General features: G+C 40.9%; 1 protein-coding gene across 4 annotated transcripts in view; it reads right to left on the minus strand.

Annotated features, from left to right (window-relative positions):
- ANKRD6 (ankyrin repeat domain 6) overlaps positions 1-16369 on the minus strand; it is a 166536-nt gene that overhangs the window by 58565 nt on the left and 91602 nt on the right. Inside the window, exon 2 of one of the 4 annotated variants that reach the window (XM_054021602.1) lies at positions 6256-6371. The exons of the other annotated variants lie outside the window; for them this stretch is intronic. The gene's annotated coding sequence lies outside the window, so the exon portion shown is untranslated. The remainder of the gene's footprint in view (positions 1-6255; positions 6372-16369) is intronic. 4 annotated transcript variants of the gene reach the window in all.

Consider the following 16369-nt stretch of genomic DNA (forward strand, 5'->3'; position numbering starts at 1 on the left):
CGAAGAAAGCCTGCCAGATGTGATGACCACAGATCCAGTAATAACATGGCTCCACAGACCACTCAGTTCTGAGAACAGTCCTCCCCCCCGCCAACCCTCTCGTCACTGGAGCATCGAAGATGACAGTCCTACTAACATCATGAATTAGTATTTCAGACCCAAAGCAATGACTCAGTGCTATGAATCTTGACAAGGTCTGATACTGATGTCCAGCAATGTCCACAGATTTTAGCAAATGCATGACTCAGCCAGTGAGGAATATGCCTAAGGACATTTTTGTATCTGGAAGTGAACAAAACAAGGTGTATGGTTGCTCGGTGACAAAGTCAGAAAGCTCTTTGGATTCAGTTTCTATCCTACATAGCCCAAAGAATTGACAAAAATGTAGGTTTCTGTATAGGCCCTCCTCTGTGATCATTACTAGACTAGTTGCTCAGTAACGTTACTACACAAAGGCTCAAGTAGCAAAAGGCATAAGAATGATTATTTTAAGAAAATAGGCCAAATAAGTTTGGAAATTTGGGGAAACATTAAATCTCAGGGATGTTCAAAGACCTGAAGGGAGCTGGTGATAACATAATTCCATACAGACAGCTCACTACCGTGGCACTTCCAGGACATATTGTAAAGGTAAACCATTGCTTGATTAATGCTCTTCTAATGTCACCCTGGGGAAGAAGCATCTTTTAGTGTCAATACTATTCATAAGAAAATGACAAAAATCACAGGATTTCCTTGCTTTACATTCAGTAGATTATTGAAATGCTTCCAAAGGAATCAACGTATATAAACCCATCAACTATATAAACCCCACAAACACTAAATAAAACAACAAAATAGAAAGGATATAACACCTGACAACAGGTCATTAATAACAGCGGTCAAGTTAAGTTAGTGTCTAGATAAAAGAAAAATTGCATCGCTAACAAGGAATTTCCATTGTGCCCATCACCATGATATCAAGGCACATATACTATAAATAAAGAATCACAATTTTTTTTCTACAATTGACAAACTCCATTCCTCACCTGCCCACCAAAAATGTTGCCAAGTCTTTCAAGAAAAACACCCATTACAACTTCTTACTGTACAGTATAATGAACAAAAAAGGGAGGATTTTAATGCTGCTTTACGTGGAAATCACTACATAACCCAAATTATGGACTCACTACTGACACTTCCATAATAAAGACCATGCATTTTGCAGAAATATTTTACACTATTAATATTTAATAACCATAATTAGCTCTTAAATGGCACTTTACATGCTCGTATTGCAATTCTCTTCTTTTAATCCAATCACTTGCAGTGCAGCATGTTTCCTTTCCTACTAATATGCACATCAGCACATTAAAATCTGTACAAAGTTCTCGCTACTCTTTCTCTCACTGTAAATCATTTGATCGTATTTTGAACAAAGGGTGCAACATAAATAATAGTTTTGCATTCCGCATATTTATCTGCTACAAAGAATCTGATTTTTCCCCAGCAGCTGACTCATGGGCTGTTCGTTCACTCCCCGGCTCCTGGATGCAGGTATAGCTTTTCAGAGGTGCCAACTTTCTAATTTCCCCAGGGGGTACTCCACCCCTGCTCCGCCCCAACCGCCACCCCACAACACCCTTTCCCCCAAGGCCCCACCTCTGCCCTGCCCCCTCCCACAAGTGTGCCCTGCCGTTGCTCTGTCCCCTCGCCCCCAGCATAGCTGATCCGTGGCAAGCAGGAGGAGCTGGGAGGGAGGGGAGGAGCTGATCAGCAGGGTCCACTGGCTGGCGGGAGGCACTGGGGAAAGGAGGAGGAGCTGATCGGTGCAGCCACTAGTAGGTGCTGATCACCCACTGTTTTTTTTCCAGTGGGTGCTCCAGTCCCAGAGCACTCACAGAGCCGGTGCCTATGTAGCTTTTATTTCTTTCTAACAACCATTAAACTATTGATATTTTAAGGATTCTCCAGGATGTCACATCTTTTCTTCCTTTAGCTGCTCTTTTCAGATTCTCAAATGTCTCCAATACAAACTGATCACAAATGTGTTTTGCAAAAAGACAATACTCTTTCCAAAGGAGGACTTGGTCAACAAAAAGTACTATAGTGGAAAAATCAAAGTGTAGCAGTGCTATCTAGAAAAAGGCAAAGTGATATGAATTATGGGGCAATATACACTTGGTTCATATTTTTCTTCACAAATATATATATTAATATAATTTATTTGCAGCACACTTTTTACATTGGTGAACATTTTTAAACTAAAAAAGAAGGTGACTAATAAAAATGATTACTCTGGAAAACTAGAGTATTGATCTTATGGCTATTTTCCTCTATTGTATAAAGTCCACATTTTGAAATGTTACTGTGTTGAACAGGATTCCTGTTCTTTATATATACACTGGATTTGGTATTCGTTTTCTTAAGAGTCTAGGACAATCTGGAACACCTTGAGATTATTTTTGTTTTTATTAATTCTTATTACTTACTTTGGTTGCCAGTCAGTCAGTCTTCCAAAGAGAATCTGCATGACAAGTGCTAACGACTCTTGTTAGGGAAAGTAAATTAGACTGATTTGTGGTACCCTTCTCTCACATCTGACAATTGCTTGCTTCTATATCAAGAGTTAGCCATGCCAGCCACAAACATGAGGAACCAGCTAGGACAGCTTCTCCTGCTGCAAACTGAACTCTTCATCAAATAAGGTGCTGTCATCCTCGCACCACTGTCAGCTTGGTTCAATTTAAACTCATCTGACTGACAGTTCTCAAATCTCACCTTGTTACCACCCCCCAAAAAATTGTGAAGTGGTGTCAGCCAAATCTAAACTTTTAAACAGAGGCGGAGACGCACTCAGATGGGATTATATGAGGATCAAGATTGCAATTTAAACTCATCACTGAAATGCCATTGATCATCTTGTACAAACAGCTGCTTCCTCCACCTCCCCCCACCACCACACACACAATGTATTTTTTTTCTTACCAACCTGAAGCCCTGACTTACACTTACATAGATTTTTCCCAAGGGTAATGAAACATACTCCACACTGATTCAAGAGCATATTTGTTTATAAATGCTCTGACTGCTGTGCTGCACCTTCCATAATATTCAACATTATTATTATTTTATATGTAGCATTCGTCAGGTTATCTTCTTACTATAATTAAGTTTCAAAACCTTATTGTTCCCCTCAGCTCCTTTAAAACACACACACCAGCACAAACACACCCACGTTCTTCAAAGACTGTCTATAAAAGCAAGCTTACCTCTCAGTGAGCATTTTCCAGCCAAACAATACTAATATAACAAAACAAAAATCTGTTGTTTAATACAAAACAGTACATGTGTGTAAACACACGTGTGGGACGCTTGGGTGTTCATCTGCATATTAACAGCCAGAATGTCTTTCCAGCTCACTGCTATTTTACAGAAGTGCTGGGGTCTGAGCCCTGGGAACTGACCCAGACATTTGGTCGTGCTTGAGTGAGAACAAAGTTCTTTGTGCTTTGCATGCATGCAGAAATTCAAGCACAGTGGGATTACTAGATGTTGAGAAATCTCCCTTACTGCCATCATCTTCTGCATTAGATTCAGCTATTGCAAAATTAGGACCTTATCCAACTGCCACTGAAGTCAATGGCAAAACTCCCACAGAATTTAATGGGAGCATGATTGGGCCTACATTTTAAAATCCTTTCCAAAATTCATTTCTCTTCCTCTTGCGCCTGCTATTTTGCCCCTGCTTTGTTATTCACAGATTCTTCTCCATGGCAAATTCTCTCATTTGAGTTCTTTGCTTTGCTTTCATTCAGATGACAAAAATGGTTTTAAATGAATGAGTTTTATTTCTGGATAAAGTCTGGTTTTGGGAGTGGATAGTGTGTTGGATTAAGGCAATGCGGATATCAACCTTTCACCTTCAGGAGGCTGTGTTCCATTGTCAAAGTGAAAATGAGCATGTGGTCTTATTCTCTTTTCACTCACTAGTGGACAACTACCCCCATTGAAAAGCTACTGTACAAGTTGATGCAACTCTCCACCTTCTGCAGCCTGCACTTAAGAGAGGCCCAGGACAGAAACAGAGGAATGCTGCAGGTCAGGACTGAGGAGCACTGAGAGATATGTGGGGAAGCTTGCAAAGCAGTGGTCTGCGCCAGCACTATCAATCTTTCACTTTCAAAAGGCCTATGTTTAGTCAACGGTAAAGAAAAAAATAGTCAATTTTGTGAAAATTTTAAAAAGTAATGCTATACTGGAAAAGATCAGGAGAGAAATATGATCATAGATGTGTAGATTTTAAGGTCAGAAGGGACCATTATGATAATCTAGTCTAACTTCTTATCTAATACATACCATAGAAACTCAACCAGTAAACCCAACATTAAGACCATAATTTCTGGTTGAATGAGAACAGATGTGCATCGGTGCAACGTCAGGAGACATCTGACTGTCAGAACAGGAAGAAAGGCTATATCTGAATTCACCAACTTTGAAAGAACTTCCCAATGCCAAAAATAGCACTGATTACATCTCCCTGCCACTGATATTCTCCAGATACTATCAGTATCTTGTAAATGGTGGTGGGACAGCCCCAAGAATCCAGCCAAAATTAACATCCTTCGATTTCACATAGAGATGCAATGAATGGGCTAGACCAGCTTAGCGATCCAGTAGTAATTCATTGAACAAACATGAACATCCGAGCTGGTGATTCTAGCCTGGTTCTTTGATGCTAGATCAGGTGGAGGTAGAAGTATTGCTGAGGCAATGCTCACAAGTCCTAGGAAGTGGGCAGATGATTTGCTTTACTGCATCAGCAATTCCTGCCAGTATTTTCTCAGGGAAATAGGGGTGTTAATATTTATATTAGTACAGTGTCCAAAATGTGCTAGGCACTGTATAAAGAAAGTAGCAAGAATCTAAGAATTCTGAAGGGAGCTCTGCCTGTATCCTAAGAATTGCAGTAGGTTACATAGGCTCTGAGTTGTATATGTAAACAAGGTGTCAAGAAACATACTGGAAGGACACAACTGCATCTCATCAGAGAAAAGTTGTTTCACACTAAGGACAGGAATATGTGTAGAGAGAGAAAATTCGTGATTTTTTTCATTGGTACTCTTTCCTGGGACTAAAGACATTTCTTGAATGATGTTTGCTCAGTGACCCAGACTGCTCTCAGGATTGGTCACATTTGTCAGACGATCAGCTTTAGATGAGAATACCCCTAACCGGTTGTAAACTAGTGGCTGAAATTCAGAGGGGGCAGTGTCTCTAATATATTTTACAAGTGGACAGTTTTGCATTAGGTGTGGCTCATGGTATTATATAAAAAGAAAGTGCCGAAATACACTTCTAGTACTTCCAGAAGTGATAGTACCAGAAGTGCCAGAACACTGTTACAGTTCCCAAAAGAGAGCCGGAATGGTGTTCTGGAGCATTCCGGCATGACTCAAGCCCTGATCAAGCCAACATTTCCAATGGTGTCACACTGTATGATGTCATGATCAAGAGAAAGCACAAACATTCAGCGAACTGCCACACCTTGGGAAATTCTGAAATGAGAGAGCAAAAAACGAATGTGTGTCAGTGTGGAAAGTGTATATACACTTTTCTGTCCAAAGCAGCAGTTATAACATTATATTAGAAGTCAGTGTAATAATAATTCTCACTGATGGAACTGGATGTGCTGATTCTCCCTCACCTTCACTTTTCACTGAGCAGCTGTCTGTCACCCCTGAACAGAAAAATTGTGTAGATAATTCAAATGATCTGCTGTTTTATGGCCCCATTAGGTGTTCATTGACTTCAATAGATTTTGGATTAGGCCCCTAAGCAGTACGTGACCTACTGGCAAGTGAACTAAAACCTTCTCTGAATTGATCCTAATATACCAACACCCAACCCTCATTTCTGGAAACATTAATGAATACATTACATTATACAGTTCATGTGATGTGCAGTGTCTTGGATTATACTGTAGGAGGGAATACTGTAGGAATACTGGATGGCTCAGGGGGTTTGCTCATCTGTTACAGAATCATTCATCACATGTTCAAGTCCAGGCAAGGTTAATAGCAATCCAAAATTATCACCTCACCGCTGTGTAGGGTCCTATGCCAAAAGAATTGAAGGTCTCCATTCAGCTCCTAGTAAAGAAGTGCCCATAAGTCAAAATACAGTACAACATACATTAATTGATACCCTCATAAGTAGTTTCAGCAGACAATCAAAGAAGCCAGCCTTGAGGCTAGACTAGTTTATCACCCTTACCTGTTGCCCTGTGGGTCAGGGCTGAGATACATTGGCATGGAAATGAGGTTGATAAAGGATCTGTAGGTTGCAATGCTGTCCCGTAGACAATCACTACATTCACTTAATTCTTTTCCCTAAAATAACACATAAGATCATGACTACCCTTGATGTGTTTATGTTGTGTACCATACATAGTAAATACATTAACACAAAGCATTAAGAGGTGATGTAAACAACATGATGCCCATTCCATTGCAATCTATCTGTACCAAAATTACGTTTAAGTAACACCTCGGTTATAAATGTTAATTGGAAATCATTACTATCTGTAGTCCTCTCATTACATTTTCCAAAGAAATTCTAAATCCTTAGGTCTTAATCAATCTTTTATGAAAATAGCATGATAAATTCTTCTTATTGTCTTTTTTCTTAGACTTGTATCTTCGATCTGTAAATCCATGTATCCCCTTTACCTTGTGATGTTCACCTCAGATCATGCAGAGCCTGAGGCAAAATTCACAATGCTTGAGAAGTACTATCTTAACTGCGTTTCCTGGATTTCTAACTTTTTATATTTTTGATTAGATTGTCTGAGAGGTAATATTCCTGCAAATCATTGATACATGCCTGCAACTTTAACTTCAACTTTATTAAGTTTGTGTGTGGGAATATAGGTATACATTAAGTGAGGTGACATTAACAGTAATACTGCCAAAAATAAAACTTCTGCTCTTCTGTGATTTGACTTTCATTGTGACTGTGGCAAGTTATCTGTCATGTCTTTGTGACAAGCTATAATATGATCCTTTTGGCTTGTCATTCACTGCTACTACACTATTACTCACCAAACAGAAGATTTCCTAAAAATAATATTTCAGAATTGTGGATGGGTTATTCTATAATTATCTAACGTCTTAGGAGGGTTTACTGATGGTAAAAGGTGTTTACAGTCATTAATAATCCTTGTGATGTTTTCTCCCTCTGATTGCCAGTCATTTTATTATCTCTTTCTAATTTAGGCCTTTCCAGTGGAATGTTAGTAGTTACTGAATCTATAGACAATGGAAAACACTGGGAGCTGTCTACACAGATTATATTAATGTCTTACCTTGGGCAGATGCTCATTATTCATTAGTACATATTGGAGGCTCAGAATCAGGGATGTACCGGTGTAAACTGGATTGGGGGCTTATTTCGCTGACAGACACTCCTGTTGCTGGGGGCTACACTCTAAGCACATTCTTCAAATCTGCACCATAAAGCAAATTACATTTTCCATCTAATTTTTTATTTTCAAAGCAATTCTCTACTCTGCTAACCTCAGGATGAGGTATCTCAAGCACTATTTCTTTTGGTGTTGCTGCTCTTCACTCTAACACATGCAACTGTCCAGCCAGTACTAAAGAAATCTGCATTTATCATTAGTGTCCCAGTACTGTCAACCTGAAGCATTCAAAAATCATAAGTCAGGCCCTAAAAACATGAGACTGGCTTAAAAATCAAGAGATATTGGAAAAAATAAATTTGGGGTTATTTCTATTTGCCCTCTGGTTTGAGCCTTCAAGTTGCACTTGCTTAATGTTTTCAAGTTTTTCTCCACCACCAGGAGGACTTGAAACTTACTTTCTTTTTTAAATGAAAGCTGAAATTATCATACAATGACTTTCATTCCAGGAGCTGGGGCATTCAGAATAAACATCAAACATTGTGATACTTACAATACATTCACAAGAGCTGGCAACATTGAATTCTTGCAAATTACCACCCAGTTTCTAACCTTCCTTTCCTCAGCAAACTAACTTGAGAAGATATACAAGAACTGTCTGCCATGCTATCTCCCCACCTGCCAACATCCTGAATGCTTCCCAGTCATTCCATTGCACATATCTAGCACTTGCTGCTATATTGGATGGCCTCCTGTCCTTCAACAACATTACACACATCCTCATCCTACAGGACTCAGTCTCAGCATTTGATACTGTACACACTCCTGCCCTGCTTCCAAGAGGCTGCAGGAGTGAATGGCAATGTGTTGCAATAGCTTGGTCGTTCCTTGATGACTAAAATGAAAAAATTCTTACAGGCAGTTGTTCATCCACGACCAGGCCTTCACTTGCATCCTGCATGGTTCAAATCTCTCTCCCTCCCCATTCAATATTTACATGAAGCCACTGGGAGAAATTAGGGAGACATGACAGGCTGATGTGCCAGCCAGAAGCATGTGAATGATACCCAGTTCTACGCTCCCCTTTTATCCAACATTAACAGCAGCCTCCCCCAGCTTTCCAAATGCCTGGCAAAAGGCCAGCACTTGGTTGGAGGGCAGGTGAAGCTGAACTCCGACAAAACTGGGGTGATGCTGGTAAGAAAAAGAAAGTGTTTTGAAAAGCTCACCTTCACTATTACAGGTCCCACCAGAAGGCATCTGCCCTCAGACTGTTAGACCAGTTCACAGCCGTGGGGGTCATTTTAGATTTCGCACTGCACTTAGACACTCAAATAGCAATGGTGGCAAAGAACACCCATTTCCACTTGTGGCTGGCTAGAAGACTACCCCTGATTCTTTCAGGCACAGATTGGCCATGGTGGTCCAGTAGTTCGTTACCTCCAGGCTCAACTACTGTTCCTTAGAACGAGGAATGAAATTCAATGTCTTGAGGAAACTACAGCTAGTCCATAATGCAGTGGCTCATCCACTCACTAATACAGGCTACTGGGAACACATCATCAAAATCCACTGCTCCCTACACTAGCTACCCATTGAACACAGAATCCAGTTCAAGACTACAGTATTGATTTTCAAAGTCCTGCATGGTATTGACCTTGGTTATCCAAGAGATTGCCTCTCTTTCTGTTTTGATCACCTCATATGACAGCTTCACTCCACTAGAAAATTAAGCTTTCAACAAAAGAGGGGAAGACTCGTATCCTCAGGAGACAGAACTTTTAGATTAGCTGGGCCAAGACTCTTGAACTCGCTTCCTGATGAAATATCACAATGTGGTCTGCATACAGAATTACATGAACTCTCTCAAACACATCAGCATTTCTCAGACTATGCACATTGTGTGCGTATATAGGCGTGCATGCACACACATACACCCTACCAATAACCTTTAAACTTGTTACTGTCGGTTGGGCTGGAAAAAGGAGATCTTTCTGTATCCAAGTTCATTTTTCACAGAAGGCATTCAGAAACCAGCATGATGGGACACCTTATAAAAATGAAGAAAACTAAAGATAGATAACAAATGCTTAATATTAAAATCTTGTCAAATATTTTGACTGCTATATGTATTTTACTCTGCCATTATTCCTGGCTGCCTATTGTTTTTTTGTATTAAGTTCCTAAATTAAGAGTCACCCTACAGAAGAGTCTTTTAAATACAGTAATTTTTTGCATATTTAAATTACTAAGGCAAAATAATATCATGACAAAAAAATGATTGCCATGTCAACTATCAGCCATATAACAGGAACCAAGTCCTAGTTTTCTTTTCAACACAGTAATAAAAACAGAAGTACATTTATTTTACATTTCACGGACATCATCCTTCCAAAACAGAGTAAGATTTATTAACTCTTTTCTGTCCTGGATATATGAAGAATGCCCATGCCCATCAAGTAAGCGAATGGCTCTGGTAAAGACTTTTTCCTTTACTTCACTGAATATTTCAGACTCTTCAAGAAAAAGGCTTTATATGTTGGTCCAAATCTAACCACCACAAAATGTGTTCTCATTTTTTTCCCCTCCAATGTCCATGAAATGATCAGATACAATTGTTATTTGGAGAATCAAATCTAACCATGAAGAAAATCTGCCATTCCATGCAGAACTAAAGAGCACGGCTCTCCCAGAATTTTAAATATCCTAGACTTCTAGAGAAAGGAGTTTTATGTATGGAATCACACTGAACCCCACAAGATCTCAGATTGTGGACATTTCACAGTCCAAAATAACAATTTTAAAAATATGTTGGGGGGGGGATACTTTTTAACTCCCCACCACTATATAACAGCAGCATCAGTGTAACACCATTGCAATGTCATTTTTAGAAACATCACCTCTCAGAAGCCATATGTACATAAAGTCAGAAACATGACATTCTTCCACACTCCTGAGTGCAAATATGTAATACTACTACTTTACAATTATAATACATAGTGCTTGTAGCTCAAAACCCTCAAAATTTGAAAGGTATGAGTATGCCTCATGTAGAGGTCCTGTCCAACCTAAGCATGGACATCCCCATTAGAAAGGGTACTATAACCCATTCAGTAGAAGTATAGTTTCATTTTTAGCAAGAGTGAGTGGGGGTTAGGAAATTTTATTGGTGAATAGCATACTTTTTTTGAAGCTAGAAAGTCCTGCATAGACGAGACTATGGATCAAAGCTCTTGATCAACTTTTAGACAATTTGAAGAAAGGGTCACAACACTTAATAAGCCACAGACAGCAAGGCAAAAGTTGGCATGCCTGCTACCCCTTCTCCCCTCATCTCTCTGCAATAAACTATAAATTATGAGGACACATCTTTCTTAAATCAAACCTGTACCTGACTGGCTCCCATTACCACTTCCCAGCCACAGCCTTCATTGATCATATCTCCCCCCTCCATTTTGTACCCCGATTTAAGCACACAAGCCTGCTTCAAATGCAAAACACGTGTAGCTAGCAGGCCTATCCACTACAATGCACTCACCATCTGAGTAGTCAGGATTCTTAGTGGGGGCTGTGATGCTCTGTACCTCGGGGGAACACCCAGCACCCCCATGTTCATCCTTGTAAAATGATTGTGTGGTATTCAGTGCAAAGGTTTGTCATGTTGGGTGTCTTCGGAAGGCTCATGATGCACTGAGCAATGTTGTTGTTACAGTAATGTTATAGGTTATAATTTCATGTATATAGTTATGAGGCTGAAAAGGTATCCTCATGGCTTAAAGCAAGCCCAGGCAAAAACTCTCCAAGAGCAGAGTGGCAGTTCACACCTCATCAGGTCATGTATGGGACAAACCCAGCCCATCTTCACAGGAACAAAGGATACTGGCCTAGGCAACAACAAAGGATCTGTTGGACTCTCGAGTGAGTCACCCCCCTTCCTTTGGTCAGTTTGGGACTGCGATGAGGTAATGCTCGCCTGACTCTGAAGGGGGATCGGGCAAAGCCAAGAGGGAAGGAAGGACAGGATAAAAGGGAGAGACGTTTGCCATGCTCTCTCTCTCTTCCACCTCCATCTATAGACATCACCACCAAGCGACTGAAGCGCTGATCAAAGGGGAGAGCCTGGCTGAAGGGCAACCAGCCAGCCTGTGGTAAGAAGCATCTAAGTTTGTAAGGGCACTGAAAGTGTTAAGATCAGCTTAGAATGTGTTTTTCTTTTATTTCATTTGTCTAAATCTGACTTGTTATGCTTTGACTTATAATCACTTAATATTTATCTTTGTAGTTAATACATTTGTTTGTTTATTCTACCTGAAGCAGTGCGTTTGGTTTGAAGTGTGTCAGAGACTCCCCTTGGGATAACAAACCTGGTACATATCAATTTCTTTGTTAAACTGATGAACTCATATAAGCTTGCAGCATCCAGCGGGCATAACTGGACACTGCAAGATGGAGGTTCCTAGGGTTGTGTTTGGGACCGGAGATATTGGCTAATGTCATTCGGTTGCACAATCCAAGGAGCAGCTTACATGCTAGAGGCTGTGCATGAACAGCCCGGGAGTGGGGGTTCTTACAGCAGAGCAGGGTAAGGCTGGCTCCCAGAGGCTAGGACTGGAGTGATCAGGCAGATCACCAGTCCAGATAACAGCAGAGGGGAACATCACAGGGGCATATCTAGGGTTGCAAACTTTCTAATTCCAGAAAACTGAACATCCTTGCCCTGCCTACTGTCCTGCTCCTTCCCTGAGGCCCCGCCCCAGCCTGAGGCCCTGCCTCCATTCCCTCCATCGCTTGCTCTCCCCCACCCTCTCTCACGTGCTCATTTTCACTGCAAGGCCCAAACAGGCATATTTATTGTTTTGACAGATGTATTATGCGAAGTTCAGGTTTTATTTATTACAGGACGCTAGAGCTGGAAGCAAAATAGTCAAAAAGAGTAATTTAAAAAAAATTAAATTTCAAAAAGGTTTTCATGATTCTTTCCCTCCCCTCTTCCCATTTTTCATAACCAGCTTCATGTTTTTTGTTCACTAAAGTTATTGTAATTTTATGTGTGGAATTAGGAACACACATTATCACAGCTGCAATGGATCCATTAAAGGCCCACTCCTGAAGCCCAAATACAAATCCATAGAGCACAACCACAGAAAGGCACACCTGTCCAGATACCTATAAAAATAAATCTGTAGACACTGACTCTCACACCTACATGCAGATACATATGTGGATTCATGTGTACACATCTAGCATGCACTAACACATATACTTCCACATTATTTATTATTACAATTGTTGTTTAGTGCTTAGAGACCCCAACTAAGATCAGGGCTCCAGGGTGGTAGATGCTGGACATACAGATAAAAAGAGAGTCTGCAACAAAGAGTTTATAATGTAGCTAGACAATGGTGGGGAGAAATGTATGATACATTGGCTCTTCTGCAATTACTAGTCAACAGCATTCACTTTTTAAGAAATAATACATTTCTTTTAGAGTTCCCTTCTCTTTTAAAAACTTGTTATGAAATAAATACACACATATTTTATGTTATCAATTTTTTTTCTGTGCAAGCCAGCAAAAGGAATAGAAGTCAAAGAGTTAGACTGCAAATTTTATTCACACAGGTATACACACATGCGGCAATACACGCACCTCCCTACACAAAAACACAGTCGCTTACACACATGCAATGCATGCATGCACACACTTGCCTACACAGAGGCACTTTTTCATACACTTTTCCAGGGGCTGCCTAAATCACCCAGCTGGGAAGGGAGGAGGCTGGAAGGGAAAATATAGGGGGTGGGATGGAGGAGAGAGGATGGGGAGGAAAAGAGACCAAGGACGAGAGCAGGGTGGGGGCGAGAGGGGGAAGTGAAGGAGAGAGAGGAGAGGGTGTGGGGGGTATTTGGGGTGGATGGGGATGCAGAGGCAGAAGGCTACAGGTGCATGAGGATGTGGGGGGCACAGGGGTGTATAGGGACATAATGGGAGTGCAGCAGTGCATGGAGGTGAATGGGGTGCAGGGCTGTGGGGAGTGAGGGACATGGGGCTGGCAGCTCTGGGAGGTGGAGAGGATGAGTGGGAAAGCGCTGTAAGGGGTACAGGGCTGGGATGGGTAGGTGTGGGGGTAGGATGGGGCTAAGGGAGGGTTGGGACAGGGAGGGATGCAATGATGGGGGATGGGGGCAGGACAGGGAGGGATGCAGTGATGGGGGTGGGGGTGTTGGGACGGGGAGGGTTGCAATGACGGGGAAGGGGGTGCGGGTCGGGGAGGGATGCGGGATCGGGCTTCAGGGGGGGTTGGGATGGGGAGGGATGCAGTGATGGGGGAATGGAGACGTGGGGGGGTTGGGATGGGGAAGAAGGCAATGATGGGGGGATGGGGAGGGATGCAGTGATGGGGGATTGTGGTGGGTCGGGGGTTGAGATGGGGAGGGATGAAGTGATGGGAGGATGGGGGTGCAGCCCCATTCCCAGCACTTGGGAGACTGGGATACACATACCTCCAACTCCTGGGTGCCGGCGATGGGGCGACACGGTTTGCTGCAGGGCATGCCCCGCAGCTGGAGCCCAGCCACACAAACAGTGCGAGGAGAAGAGGACTAGGCAGCAGCAGGAAAAGCACATGCCACGCAACCTCCAAAAATTTGTTGTGCAACTTAGATAATAAAATACTGATCTCAGCTTCCAAGACTCACACATACTCCTCAGCAGAGGCTTCACTAATGTTTCTAGTCTCAACCTTACTCATTATATTTGCATTCTCCTTGCCCCATTTTCCCCAAAAAGTTTACAATGAAGATGGCATTTACCTTTCCCTAAACACCTTCAAACAATAAACAGCTGGTGGATGAAAAAAACAAAAGAAAATACAGATAAAACAAAACTAGTAGGTATTCCACAGCTCATTCTGTAGCTAATGCCCTGTACTATCAGCAATAAATCAATTTCTAGCCTGACAAGTCTTCTAGATCTTTAAAAAAAAAAAAAACCAACCCTATTCCTCCAAGTCTTAAATGAAATGAAGTGTGCAGGTTTACACACTGCTTTAAAAGAAAACAGTTTCCAAGGAAATACAGTCCAACAGTGTCTTTTATATGCCAGGACTAAGCAAATTAAGTAGTATGGCATTAGCAAACTTTGGACTCAAAGTGGTTTACAGCTTCTTGTAACATATGTATACACACACACGCACACACGCAGAATATGCCACGACTGATAGGAACCTTCTCCAGGCTTTGATTGTTCTCACTAAAAATACTCTACTTCTACCCATTGGAGAGCAGCATCTGTTAGGGAAACTATGCTGACAGAAGTGATCATTTACATTTGTTACTTTTGCATACTGCTGTGACTGTTTTCAATGGTCCAAAACCTCCCATTTCCTTTACCATGAATGCTGATACACCCATCAAAACTTAATATTCAGCTAGACTCCTAATTGGATCAGCATAAATAATATGTTATTTAAAGAGTTGCTTTTCTAGGAACAGTACTTCTTTTTGGCAGGGTGGATAAAAATCAGAGATTTTAAAAAAAAAAAATTATTTAAATCAAATTTTTTTGATAAAATGCTTTTTGAGGAGAAAACCTATCTAAAGATCATTTTAATTAAGATACATTATAGCTCAAAGATATCTCATCATGGAATAGCGATTATAAATTCTTATCCTATAGTATGAGACAATATATTCATGTAATGTTTAAGAAAAGTTTTGTAAATTAATTCCAATAGTGCATGGAGTAGGAATCCAATCTTATGGGGTTCCAGGGGCTTCTGTATAGATTATTTAGGTCAGGGGTCGGCAACCTTTCAAAAGTGGTGTGCCAAGTCTTCATTTATTCACTTTAATTTAAGGTTTCGCGTGCCAGTTTATACATGTTAACGTTTTTAGAAGGTCTCACTATAAGTCTATATTATATAACTAAACTATGGTTGTATGTAAAGTAAATAAGGTTTTAAAAATGTTTAAGAAGCTTCATTTAAAATTAAATTGAAATGCAGAGCCCCCCAGACTGGTGGCCAGGACCCAGGCAGTGTGAGTGCCACTGAAAATCAGCGTGCGTGCCACCTTTGACACGCATGCCATAGGTTGCCTACCCCTGATTTAGGTTAATCTTTCTATCTACCAATGGGACTCAGTGCTCATTCTAGAACAGTGGTTCCCAAACTGGGGTTCATGAACCTCTGGGGATTCGCGAAATGTTACAGGGGGTTCTCAGGGAAAAAATTCCCTAATGGTGGACAGAGCTGTCCCTAGGAACCCTGGGCAGCACATGGCCAGCAGCCCGGAGCCCCTGGACTTCCAAGAATTAAGCAGATCAAAGCAAGCCTATCTATCACAGTGAGGAGATTTAAACTTCAAGACTCCTTATAAGAAATGGAAAGGGAAGTGGATATTTTTTTGCTGTTTTTAACATTAAATAGGCAGCTAGTATTGTTTTTAAAGTTATTATGAAGAACAAGTTTAGGCTTTGTTGTAACATGCGTTGTTTGTTTGCCTGGATTGCTCAAGACCTGAATGCTTGTGTAGGAGGAACTCTTTGAGTTGGCGTCTTAAATACCTTCATGCTGTTTCACATCGGATACTCCTTGATGAAACATAGGAGTCTTGTCTTATAACAGGCTTATTCAAATTGATACAAGCTACGAAAGTGAGATCTTGGAAGAGTGTTGCTGTTTTCATAATGTAATAAAAATACTGTAATGATTAATAATTAATAATAGTGTGTAATAAGCATGTCATAAAAACAAATTTTATATTTCCAAGATCACTGCTTTTATAATTTATACTCAAATTGCTGGAAATATTCAATTTTAGGAGGGGGTTCATGAGACTTGACATTTTAGTGAAAGGGGTTCACAGGTTGTTAAAGTTTGGGAACCACTGGTCTAGAAGATAGCATCAGAGATGCTTAGTTTTGCAGTTCTCAAACTCTGGATTTGTGTCTCCAGAGATAACAGCAAA

Source organism: Malaclemys terrapin, chromosome 3 (genome assembly GCF_027887155.1).
Source record: "Malaclemys terrapin pileata isolate rMalTer1 chromosome 3, rMalTer1.hap1, whole genome shotgun sequence".
NCBI classification, from domain to species: Eukaryota; Metazoa; Chordata; order Testudines; family Emydidae; genus Malaclemys; species Malaclemys terrapin.